The sequence below is a fragment of the Callospermophilus lateralis genome, chromosome 6 (genome assembly GCF_048772815.1).
Source record: "Callospermophilus lateralis isolate mCalLat2 chromosome 6, mCalLat2.hap1, whole genome shotgun sequence".
NCBI classification, from domain to species: Eukaryota; Metazoa; Chordata; class Mammalia; order Rodentia; family Sciuridae; genus Callospermophilus; species Callospermophilus lateralis.
The window spans coordinates 150,998,070-151,010,682 of NC_135310.1; positions in this window are offsets into that span (position 1 = coordinate 150,998,070).

Here is a 12,613-nt window from a genome sequence, read left to right on the forward strand (position 1 = left end):
TAGAAGACAGAATGTATGGATCTGTGTCCTGGGCACCTGGCCGTGTTGTGACACATAGTTGACTCCAAAAATCCTTATTGAACTGAATGGAAATGACAGAAAAGCCACCAAGAAGATAACTGAGGGACATGTGAATGTTTCTTTGCGTAACCTTCTCAAAAGTCAGTATGGGATAGACGCTCCAAGGCCCTCATCTCCAGAAATCAGAGGAAATAGTCCAGAAGAACCAAAGCAGACCTCTCCTGAAACTTCTGGCTTTTAAAAGTATGGTTATTAGAAGGAAAACGCTCCCTATCACTTCTCTGTCCCCTTCCTCTTGCAATCTTGGGAATATTCATAATGTTCTGCTTTCAGGTAATTTTGGGAACATCCACAATGGAAAACATTCATCCAGGGTATAGAACTCAATGACACAGTCTTCCAGAACATTTATTTTATAAACTACAGAGCTCTGGGTAAACTCTTGGTGAAAGTTAAAAAGTAGAGTCTGGAGCATCGATGAGAGCAATCTAGGGATCCGGGGATAGTTCCAATACCTGATTCTCAAGCAGACATATCAAGCAGCAGCCCCGTCATCCATTTCCGTGAGTTGGATCCAGGGTACACCTTGAGATTTTGCTTAATGTAAGTACGAGGAGGATAGACAAAAATGTGTCCCTACCATGTGCCTTACAGCCACCAAGTGAAAAGCACTGTTACCACCAAGAGGGCTGGGAGTGATCCATTAGCAGCTTATAAAGATTCTGGCCTTAGAAGAGGGACCTAGAATGTCACTGAGAGCGGATCTTTCTAATCAAAAATCCTATTTTCATAGCTTAAAATAAGCAATTTCAGCACCATGTGATTTTTAAAGTTGATGACTACTATTTATCCTGTCCACCTGCCGGCATGGTGATAATCAAAATTTGAAAAACTTCACAAGAGTGGGAAATTTTTTACCTCTATTCTATGTTGCTTATTTGTTGCTTTATTATTCAGCATTTTCCTATATCCAGCAAAGCCCCACTGTGACACTTTTTGTAGGCAGACCCAGAGAAAAGATGGTCGTCAGAGGGTCTCCTCCTGCCAATTCCTGCATTGCTGTGGGTCTCCACCAAACTGTTATTTATTTTTTTTTATCACAATAATCCTTAATTTAGTAAATCGTATGTCTTTATTTACAACCTAAGAATATCACATTATCTCTTTCTGTGTGTTTGGGAATCAAATCTCTGTCATTTGGAACCAAAGTCCCAATTCCAAAAATATTGGGAATCTCCAGATAAGCCAAGGCCTCTCCCAGGGCCCCTGAGAGTGGTAGAAATTCCACTGAGTCACATGGGAAGCATTCCTGCAGCTAAGCCTTTGCCCAGCCTTTATTTCAATGGATGTGGGCTCCGTGAGCCACTCTGTGTTCTAGAAGAAAACAACAGATGCTGACACACAGAGAAAGGACTGGCTGTTTCCTTAAAAAAATCGGAGCCTCTGAATTTCATTCCCTAACACTTCGCCCGTGCTAGCCCTCGTCCTGACTCTATTCATTAGACTCCATCATCCCAAGCCAATTCATACACACAACCCAAATTTCCCATAATGAGGGACCTGCCGAGACAAACGCTCTGCAGCTGCGTCAAGTCTCAAGTTATTGAATTAGGTTGGCATAACTTTAAATATTAAACAATCTTGCAGCCCCTGGTTATTGTCACTCACTACGGGAGACATATGTCATATTATCTGCCCAACATTGTTTCTCCTTGTCTGACAACAACACCCCGATTTCCTTTGGGTAATTATCCTTCTGCCAATCCATGTGGTGCTGGGTACCTGGGGAGAAAATGGCGTCCCACAGAGAGCCACCAGAGACCTTCTTGGATTTTCTAGGTGGACACTGAGAGGAAGGTGATTTTTTTTTTTTCCTTGAGCAACACTCTCTGGCTTCTTGAAGCCTGGAACCCTCCTTGAAAACTTGCTCACTGCTCACCTCCTACTTATTAGGATCAACCAAGAATCTAAGCCAAGGAGGACACCTGGGGACATCATCATTCCCCGAACCAGCCAACCTCTGAACATGGAAATGACAGGGGTCGATACTAGAACTTTAGTAATTTAACAGTCTTTTGGACGTGTGCGCCTATTTTAATCCACAGACCTCACTTTTACACTCCTTTACTTAGTGACTCAGCTCTTTGCCGCCATGCCCCGGGGGGGGGGGGGGGTTGAAAATTTCCTTCCTGGCCACTGAGCCACATCCCCAGCCCTACTTTGTATTTTATTTAGAGACTTAGCACCTTGCTGTTGCTGAGGCTGGCTTTGAACTCGTGATCCTCATGTATCAGCCTCCCGAGCTGCGGGGATTACAGGCATGTGGCACCGTGCTCAACAGAATCCATCCTCTTAAAATAAAGATTCTAGTGAAACTTTGTTCTCATGATGGCACTGGGTCTGTATTTTACTTGCCAGATCTAATGGTCTCTGATGACAGTGTCTGGATTCTCCCTCTATCCCTCACTCTCCTGTTGCTATGTTCTTTCTTCCTTTGCTATCTCTTCTTTAGGGGTTTTCCTACAGCAGGGACTTGCAACAGGATCCATAGAAGGTTCTTTAATGGGCTTCAGGGATATCTCAAAGCATCTTGGAATCATGAAGCTTCCCACGAATATTTTCGTGTGTACATGCATTGGTTATCACTTGCTATGTAACAAGTTACCCCGTAATTTAGCATCCTAAAACAGCACACTTCTATTATTTCACAGATTCTGTGGGTCAGCCGTCCAGATGTGGCTCTGGCTCTGCTTCTCACCTGCAGCTGTCAAGGTGTTGGTCAGGGATTTCTGTCACATCTACGGCTTTGGCAAAGGCAAGTCTGCTCTCAGCCAGCCGGTGTCAGGTTATCATCAGTCGTCAGCTGGGAACACACAAAGTCTTTGCTGTGTGCGCCCCGCATGGCCAGCCAGTGTGACAGAGGACGAGCAAGCGAGGTGTGGCAGCCTTGGTGTGATCTAACTCAGCAGCGCTCCTCTTTTGATATATTGATCAGACAAGCCCCTGCCCAAGAAGGAGAGTTTCACGGGGGTATGGACACAGGAGGCAGGGGTCACAGGGACCACCTCAGACTGTCCACCACATGCCCGCTCGACAGGAAGAGAAGCCAAATCCTTTTTATTTTTAAACTTCTGAATCTACACCCGTGTTTTTTGTTTCTGTCTCAATCATCAGTTTCACCTGAAGTCTTCTATGTGCTCATGAAACAGGTCACTAGAACTTTCTAGAAGCAAGCTTGAGCTAACCTCCATTGGGAATGGTCATTATAACCTTGCTGTTAAACTTTCTGTGAAGCAAAGCTCTGATGTTTTCAACCTTTCCCCATCACACAAGAGTGTGTGCGTGCACACACACACACACACACACACACACACAGGCACTCGATGAGAAGAGGGGCATTTGGTCACACAGGCCAGGAACCTATAGAATACTGCTGGCTCTTATTGCTTTTTTGCCTAGGAACTCTTTTACACTCTAAAAAAAAATAATGGTAGAGCTTAAAGAGCTTTTGTTGATGCAGGCTATGTACTGTGTTAAAAACAAAAACTGAGAAATTTTAAGACTATTTCTTTATCCTTTTAAAAATACATCCATCATGTGCCAGCATAAATATTTTTATGAAAAAAAAATTTGTTTTTCTAAAACAAAAACACTCAAGAAGGATGACAATGTTTTACATTTTTAGAAATCTCTGTAACGTCTGGCTTAATAGAAGACAGCTGGATTCTCATATCGGCTTCTGTACTCCGACTTGGTAATACGCTGCTTTGGTTGAAGTATATGAAGGAAGCCTGGCCTCGTACAGGCACATGAATATGTCCCTGTGACAGGAGGACCGTTTTAATAATAGCCTTTTCACGCAATTGTGGATATTCTTTTTTGATATGATTCCAAAACTTAACATGAGTAGTTTCTTGAAAGTTACAGAATGTGGAATCTGAAAACATATCAATGATTGTTTTTTTTTTTTTAACATTCTGTTACATTAAAATCTGGATGCTGGTTTATCTTATATTTTCAATGGTTCTTTTACCAATCTATGGTTTTGTAACATCATTCATTTGACCACAGGAGGGGGATCAATTCACTGAAACATGCAGATCCTCCAAATGTAAGTACATTTTTTTTTTATAGAATACAAAAAAAAAAAAGAAGAAGAATCACATTTGCAAATATTACAACCACTCTCATTATGAGTCTTCAGGTATGAGGAAGCAATCAAGTTCATGGTGGAGGAGACAAGTTGTCAAAATTTCTAATTTTCACTTGAAAAACTTCAATTTCATCATTGGCTATAAAAACTATCAGTTATTTTCCTTGAAGTAAGAAGCCCACTGCATTCGTTTCTGAGAAAATATCCAAGTGTAAATAACCATAAGGATGGAGATGAACCCAGTGGTACCGGGCTTGCCTAGCACGCCGCAGGGCCCTGAGTTTCCTCCCCATTCTCTCCTTATCCCAGCCCCCAGCACGTGCACACACACACACACACACACACACACACACAGAATTCTAAGAGCCATAGAACCATAGTTTGTCTGAGAGTTGGTCTTTCAAATAAAAATATTGTTCCATGAAAAGAAAGGTGGCTGGTGGCTAGCTCAAGTCATTGCAGATCTTCTCCTTGGTCACCACCATTCTGTTGTCCACTGTTTCTGGTTCACAGAAAAAGTCTTATTCATATTTCCCACTTGAAATCCAATAACATTAATGATGTTTATTTTTTTGTCATTTCTGAGTGACACTGGTTTTTCTTTTTCTTGCAAGTGTGGTGAAATATCCAAGACCTGGAATTGTACTAAAGCCCCAGATGTTACCCCCTCATTGCTTTTACATCAACAGTACAAGTGCGATTATTTTGAGGAAAAAAAAAAAAAAGCAAAAAGCATCTTAGTGTTCTTGTAAAAATTCTTTTGACTTCAGGGACACATAGATTGTGACTTGGGACTCCAAGGAATCCGTGGACTGTTCCTTGAAAGACGTCGTGCTAGACTGTCTTCCATTCTTCATTCTAGCACTTGTTTACATGAAGAGAGCAGGGTTGATACATTATGTACCCCCTCCTGCTTTCCCAGATCTGATGGGAGAACAAAGTCCTCCAATAAAATATTTTAATTTAATAAGCATCAGCCATCTAATGATTCCCAAACTCACCAATTCAAGTTTTTCCAGAGAAGCACAGTCATTCTTAAACTTAAGTAAATATGCAAAAGAATCTTTTATCAATCTGAAAGAAAGCCTATCTTCCTGCAAATAAAAGAAACATGTTTCTACTCTTAGAATAAATCTATAACTATTCAAAATTTTTTTGAAGGCTTTTCATCACGTGGACTGCCTAAAACCATCTCTCCTTCGGAAAGATTGCAATAATCCCTCCCTACTTTTGAGTTCTGATCCTTTGCCAAATTCCATCGCATGCAATTTACTTGCTTACATCTTTTAGATTCTCATACCTACAGATTGCAAGTCACCCCTGTTGGGGATAATTAGAAAAAAAGAAACTGGGGATTGGGAAAAAGAAAAGGGAGATAAAGCAGATGGCAGCGAAGAAATAGAGGTTTGGGCACAAAGCTCTGGGAGGAATAAAGGGAAAGGGGGCGGAGGAAGCCCGAGCCCCCAACAGCCCTCCAGGGTCTGGGATGCAGGGAGGTGTGGTGGGCGTAAAAGGGGCTAGTAAAATGTTCCTGTGTGAGGAGTGTTGGGGAAAAAAAAAAGTTAAAAGGCCTTCCCAGCTGTGTTAAATAAAGCTTACCACAAAATTTTTCCACTTGAAATCTCTGAGTACTTTTGTGTCTATGAGACCAAGGAGGGATTCAGGACGTCACTAAGCATTTTTGGATGAAAGGCACATGCAAATGTGTAAATGCACACGCGCATGTGCATGCACACACACACACACATTGCTTCTCAGTGCATGTATTTTCTGCAATGAATCAAAAACAAATTTGAAAGCATCTTGTGATTATAGGAAAGCAGATCATGAGAAATCTCCACTGAGCAAGGATGCCTAATGGAAATTGGTGACATGATGTCTGTTTGAAAACACCTTTTGTAGTCTTATTTCTGTGGTTATCTTTATGCTTTCACGCTAGCAAATATGTTCGAGGTGTCTGTGAGGGTGTCTATTGGCTCGCTCGTTACACTGATTCTTTAAAACTACGTGTGCTGCAAGGTGGTGGTTTCAAGGGGTTCGTTGGAAGCCCCAGGGGTCACAGATGGGAAGGGAGCTGAGGGCCTGGTCCTTCCTTCTATAGGAACTTCTCAGCTGGACCTGCTTTGCACATTAGTGCTCTCCCTAAATTTTCATCTGAAGAAAGCAAATGCTTTTAAGTAAGAAAACCATAGTCAGAGGTCTAAAGTTCTTCCTTAAGTAGAAAAAGTTCTCCTCTAACTAAAAAAAAAAAGAAGAAGAAGAAGAACAAATATTGTTTGCCAGAATCATATGCAAAACAACCTCAGATACATGAGGATAATCAAATGGCCAATGGGCACATGAACATGCAAAACAGAAAAATGGAAATCAAAACCACTGCCAGATGGGAGGGGGCTAAGGGAGGGCAAATAGGGAGTCCAGCTAGCTTTGACGTCCATCACACGCCTGCAGGAAAATGTCACATGATGAAAGAAAGTGTGCAGAAGAGACCAAGGTCCCAAGACCTCCTTCAGGGGCACGTCCTCAGAGGCTAAAGCTTCCCGCCAGGCCCCACCTCCCAAGGTTCCACCACCTCCCACAGTGCACAGGCTGAGGGCCAACACTCCAATACGTGGACCGTCGGGGGACATCTACCCTAAAGACAGCATGCCATGTGCTCTTCTCTGTATTCGCTGTATTTCAGCAAGAAGTTCACTTCAGGAAAATAATACTATGCACTCCAAACAGTCTTCAATTATCTAGAATCTGGGGATCCTACAGTGTCTTGTTATTTCGATTAAGCAACGTCTCTCTCTTTAATTTTACTTTCTAGGTGCTAGACAGATTAAAAATCTATTCAGAGAGAGCATTTGACGTAACTTTCCCATACACACATATGAACACACCACAGTGAATCTCACCATCATGCACGTCCACAAGAGGCCAATTAAGAAAAAAAAATAAAGAAGAAAGAAACTGTAAATAAATAGCAGAAAGACCAGTAGAGGAAGGGAAAGGAGGGGTAGGAGGGGAAGAAAGGTGATGTACTAGGGACTGAATTAGAACAAATCATACTTCATGCTTTAATAATTATGTCAAAATGAATTCTATTGTTATGTGTAACTAAAAAGAACCAATAAAAGTTTTAAAAAAAAAATGATCCATTCACTGGTCTGGGGCTGTGGCTCAGTGGTAGAGTATTCGCCTTGCACGTGTGAGGCCCTAGGTTTGATCCTCAGCACCACATGAAAATAAATAAATTAATTAAAGGTATTGTGTCCACTTACAAATAAAAATATATTCTTAAAAAATCCATTCATTATTTTCCAAACAGTCCCATTCCAACAGATTGCGGCTCTAAAAGCACAGCCGTGTACGCGCCTCGTGGAAAAGATGAATGAACACATTCAGTGTGGGTGGCCCTGAGTGCCGCTGTGATACAGGCACCAGGCTGGGCTCTGGAAATGCACAGCACAGCTGTGGCCTGGGTGTGGTTACCAGCTAGCAAGGGGCACGTAAATGGAGCACTGCCATCAGAGGGACCATGTTCCTCTACTCAATTTGAAGGCCAGCTGGGCTCACGGTTGGTACTAGAGAGTACAGTGACTCATGACTGTTCCCTTTCCCATTGTTAACTTGTCACCCGAGTCCACTGCCCGGAATTGATCTGACTCTGCATATCCCATTGGACTGGGGAGAAAGTGGGGAGGCACCTCTGTAAAGAGGATTTACATCTTGCAGGCAAGAGCGGGAAGCATCTTTGCTAAAGAAAGTCAGAGGATGGTGAACAGGCAGATGCTTGAGTTCGGGTCTCCAGGTGCTCAGAACCTGTAGAACCAATGAAGACTCTAGAACCCCCACCCGGTGTAATCCAAGTGTGAAAAAAAAAAAAAAAATTGCTGTGACTCAGCGCCTCTACTATGGAGACCAGGATGTGTTTGGGATGGAAGAACATCACTCCAAAAGTGCATCTGCATGTTGGGGAATTTCCTGGGCAGCTCATTTGCTGTAGCCCGTGGTGAGGTTCAGTAGACCTTTGCCCATGTATGGTGCTTTGATATGCTGAGCCCGTGGAAAGGAAGGAAACCAGGAGGCCTTAGAAGCAGTCTTGCCCTGTTCCCTCCATGACCCCCAGCAGAGGGAGGGACTTTCTCTGAAATCCCCTTTTCTACCTGCAGACCAGGACTACCGAAAAGGAACACAGTGGCCTCGGATCCCTCCCTGAGATTCCATAGATGAAACTCCTATCACAGGAAGGAAGCCTGAGAAATGTCACCACATTTAGACAGACTTTTTCACCAGCTCTTGTCTGTTCTTTGTTCATTCAACTTCTAGAGAGAATTAGTGACAAACTACTGTGTGTTCTTTGGGCCAGTTAAATTCCCCTGAAAATCATTTACTCACCGTTAAAACTGCCTACAGCCCCTCATCCGCCTTCCCTACTGGGTGCTCGTCTGCCTGTGGGGCCCCTGGCACATTAATAAATTTGGGTGCTTTTATTCCCTGTTATCTACTGTCACTTCGTGTCAGTGAGCCTTCCGAGGATGGTGTGGAAAGTTCCGTCAGCCCTACATGAATGTCTCAGCAATCCCTCTGCCTGGAGATTTCAGAGAGATGCCACAGGGCTCACCTGATAAGACACAAGCAAGAGACTTGCACAATGCCAGGGCTCCCCGAAGCAAGATACCAACGGCTCAGGTTCCAAGAGAGATTAAAAACAGGGCTGGGGGAGGAGGGAGAGGGAGGGTGAGACAACAAGAGAGATTGCTTGCCATGGCCAAAGGACATCCATCAGGGCACTGAGATGTAAACAGAAGGGAAGGGCAGAAAGAGACAGAGGTGGAAACCAATGCTGCCCTCATTCCTAAAATTACCAAATCATGATCTTCATTACAGTTCTCCACCTGGGAACCCCACCAGAACATTCTGTAACCAGCAGGGATTATCCTGGCTATTATCATGGTCTATTACATGTTGATATTCAAATATCTAAGCTATGCAACCCTCCCCTACCTGCCACATTCTAATAAAGGCTTTCCAGAATATTCTTTTGTTGTCACAGCATAACTGATTAGATGACACCAAAGTCTCACTATCTCCTTTCCACCATATTCAAAGTGATTAAATAAAAGACAGAACTCTTTTATATGCTTTTTTTTTTCCTACTTACATGATAGGTGTCAAAGAAACATTAAGTTCCTCCAAAGAGACACCAAGTTGTGGCCCTGCCCTCGCATTGATCCTCTTCCACAAGCAGAGGAGACACTAGCCCCTAAGGAGCTTTAGCACACTGCTGGGTACCAGCTCTGAGTTGCACGTTCAATTCCTCTTGACGGTTCCGGAGGCTGCAGCCCCGAGACTCCTTCTTAGTTCCAGGCTTCCATCGGCCTCCTCTGGCAGCACCTGAATTTATAATTCATGCTTCTCCTCTGGTTTCCTTTCCAGGTCTCTCCGGGCTGGTGCTTAAACAAAATCTCTACCCTCATCAAACACATGCTGGTCCTTCCTCAATTAATAATTGATAGGAATTGGGATAATCATGTGCAAGTATTTAGAGAGTATATTTCTTCCGTCTTTCATCTAAGGGTCACTTCTTTCATTGCTGTCAGGGGTGCCACTGAGGCACAAACTCATGCAACCCTGGACATCACCAGCCAGATTTTATTCTACAGTTAAGGAAAATCACCCAGAAAGTCTATAAGTGGAAATACTTTAGTTTTACCATCAGAATCTAAATTGTCTCCCATGCAGTTACAATGTTACATTTTGCTTTGGGAGAATGTTCTCCCCTGCCTCCTACTCACTCTCAGCTTTGTCCAAAGTTGAAGCTGAAGCTACCCTTAGGCTACAGGGATGGACAATATCACATCAAGTAGGTCAGGGAGTCTTGCTTATATCCTGCTACTCAAAGCATGGTCCTTGGGCTAGCAGCATCAGCCTTGCCTGGGAGCTAGTTAGAAATGCAAAAATCTCAGGTCCCTCCTGAGACCTCCTGAGACAGTATCTGCCTCTTCCTCTGAATGTATCTGTGTGAGTGCTGGGGGTCAAACCCAGGGCTTTGTGCATGCTCAGCAAAAACTGTACCATGGAGCTACAGTATCTGCCTTTTAAAAAGTGTCTCAGATGATTCATATACACAGAAAGGTTGAGGGGCAATTGACAATATCCCCTGTATAGTAATTATTCCAAGGATGACAAACTAGGTCAGTTAGAACCACAAAGATCTAATTCTCAGACTTTCACATTAGCAGTCTGGAACGTAGATTCTGACTGCCACTAGATTTGAACCTACTAATCTGTATTTCCCTGTTGCTTACAAGAAAAAAAAAGAGTTTGCATGGAAATCAAATCTACACAGAGGAAGAGAAGAGAGAGACCACCTAGATCCTCAATTATAATGAGATCATTCAGATACCTGAGCTCCTCCTGGCTTTCTGTCACTTAGAACCACCAGAATCCTAAATGATATGAACCCAGTTCCCAAAAGAATTTATCTTGCGGCAGTCAGGTTCTGACATTCTGAAGGCAAGTCTATACTAATTTTTCTAACCTGTTCTTTCAAAACATTTCCTTGGTTAAATTTTTAAATATGTACCACTTCAGTGGGGGGAAAAACCCAGAGGTTAAAGGGTACCAAATTGCTTAAAGGTTCCTTTTTGCTTTTAATATCTTAGATGTGACCCTTGGTTCCCATTTTTCTCTAAGAGATGAAAGACTTCTTGAAAATGCCAGGCACGCTGCTGTCACTTGGAAATGACAGCCAGCCAGAGAAGGTTAATGCTCTCATCAAAAATGCCCATCTTCTGAGCTGGTTGAACAGGTCTTTCTGGTTCACCTGACTACCCACTCCTTTCTCAGAGAGCTCAGCATCTCAATGAAGTGTTCTTGCGCCATGGCTGCCTTTGCTCACATCCTGTGAGCACCCCGGTTTTCCCATGGGTTCCAGGTTTAGCCAAACCCAATCCTTTGGCCAAGCAGCCGAAGGCAGCAGATCAGCCCCTTGCTGTCTAAAGAATCGATTTCTGGGTTTGTTTCCTATTTCCATAGGAAAAAAAAAGAAAAGGACACCAATGTGGCTGTCGTGGAGAATGCATTTCAAAAAAAATGAAGGTCCCAACTGCTCACTGCATTCACTCAGCAGTCTCATTTGACCTGTCTCTAGGAGTAGCTCCCCCGCCGTGTGTCCCAGAGCCCCTGGCTTGTGTGCTGCTCCTGAGGGGGACTGGACCCCATTGCTCCTCCTCCCGGCTGCCTGAGCCCCAAGTTAACTGTTTTATGGGGATCGGAATAAGTGTGCTTCATAAAGATCCTTTCAAACTCAGAAGTTCTATGACTCTGTCAAGAAAGAAGGCTAACACCGACTCGGAGAAGCAAGAATTATCAGTTGACAAGAGTTTTGTGAAGACAGGAAGCGGGGACGCTCACCTGGACTCCAATCTACAGATCCTACACTTCTGTGCCAGCCTTTTCCCCAGGGACGGTGAAAGCAAAGAAGCAAAAAGTGATTTACAAAGGAAAGAGAGGCACGTGGCACCTCACACGGTCCCCTGCTCGCCCCTGAGAAAAAGCCAAGCCTGGGCCTGGACGAGATAGCAGAGGTGGTGAAGCCTTTTCAGAATGGGGCATCTGAACCCTCCCGATGGACTGTCCAGAACATTGTGTGCAGGGGTGGGGGAGCTTTTTGTATTTGGTCAGAAAGACTCCCCGGATAGCATTAGTTTTAAAATTAGATTTGAACAGCTTAAATGTTCTAGCTGGGCTGACAGGGGTCAAATGGAGCTCAGAGGCTGACCTACTCTGTTCGGCAGAGCCAAGCCCACGTCCTCTCCATCTGCTATTATCCTCAGAAGAGCTCTGCTCTGGGAAGTGGCCTGAGAGCACAGACTGGGGACAGACTCATTTGTCTCCCTAAGAAGATGCTGCCAGAGTATTGCACATGAGGCAGTCAGACAGGGCCACGCAGGAGTGCAGCCCCGTGAGAACCAGAGGTCTGTTCTCTGATTCTTCAGGGTGTTTATTTTCCTGGACATGGTTAAAGAGGAAAGGAGGTCACCAGTTTGCAAATCAGTATAGGACACTGCCATAGTAAAAAGCAATGTCTTGGGATCTCTCCCTCCGTTATTGATCTTTTTCTTCTTCTTCTTCTTTTTTTTTTTTTTTTTTGTACTGGGGATTGAACTCAGGGGCAGTCAACCACTGAGCCACATCCCCAGCCCTATTTTGTCTTTTATTTAGAGACAGGGTCTTACTGAGTTATTAGCACCTCACCTTTGCTGAAGCTGGCTTTGAACTCGAGATCTTCCTGCCTCAGCCTCCCAAGTTGCTGGGCCATTGTGTGTCTTCTCAAGTGGAGCCTGGCTCGGCGGCGGTGCCAGGAAGGCGGAAGGGGAACCTCGACGAGCTGTCATGGGGGCTGGGAGACGGATCTTTCGGTGCATGAAAAGAGGTAGTTTAAGACAG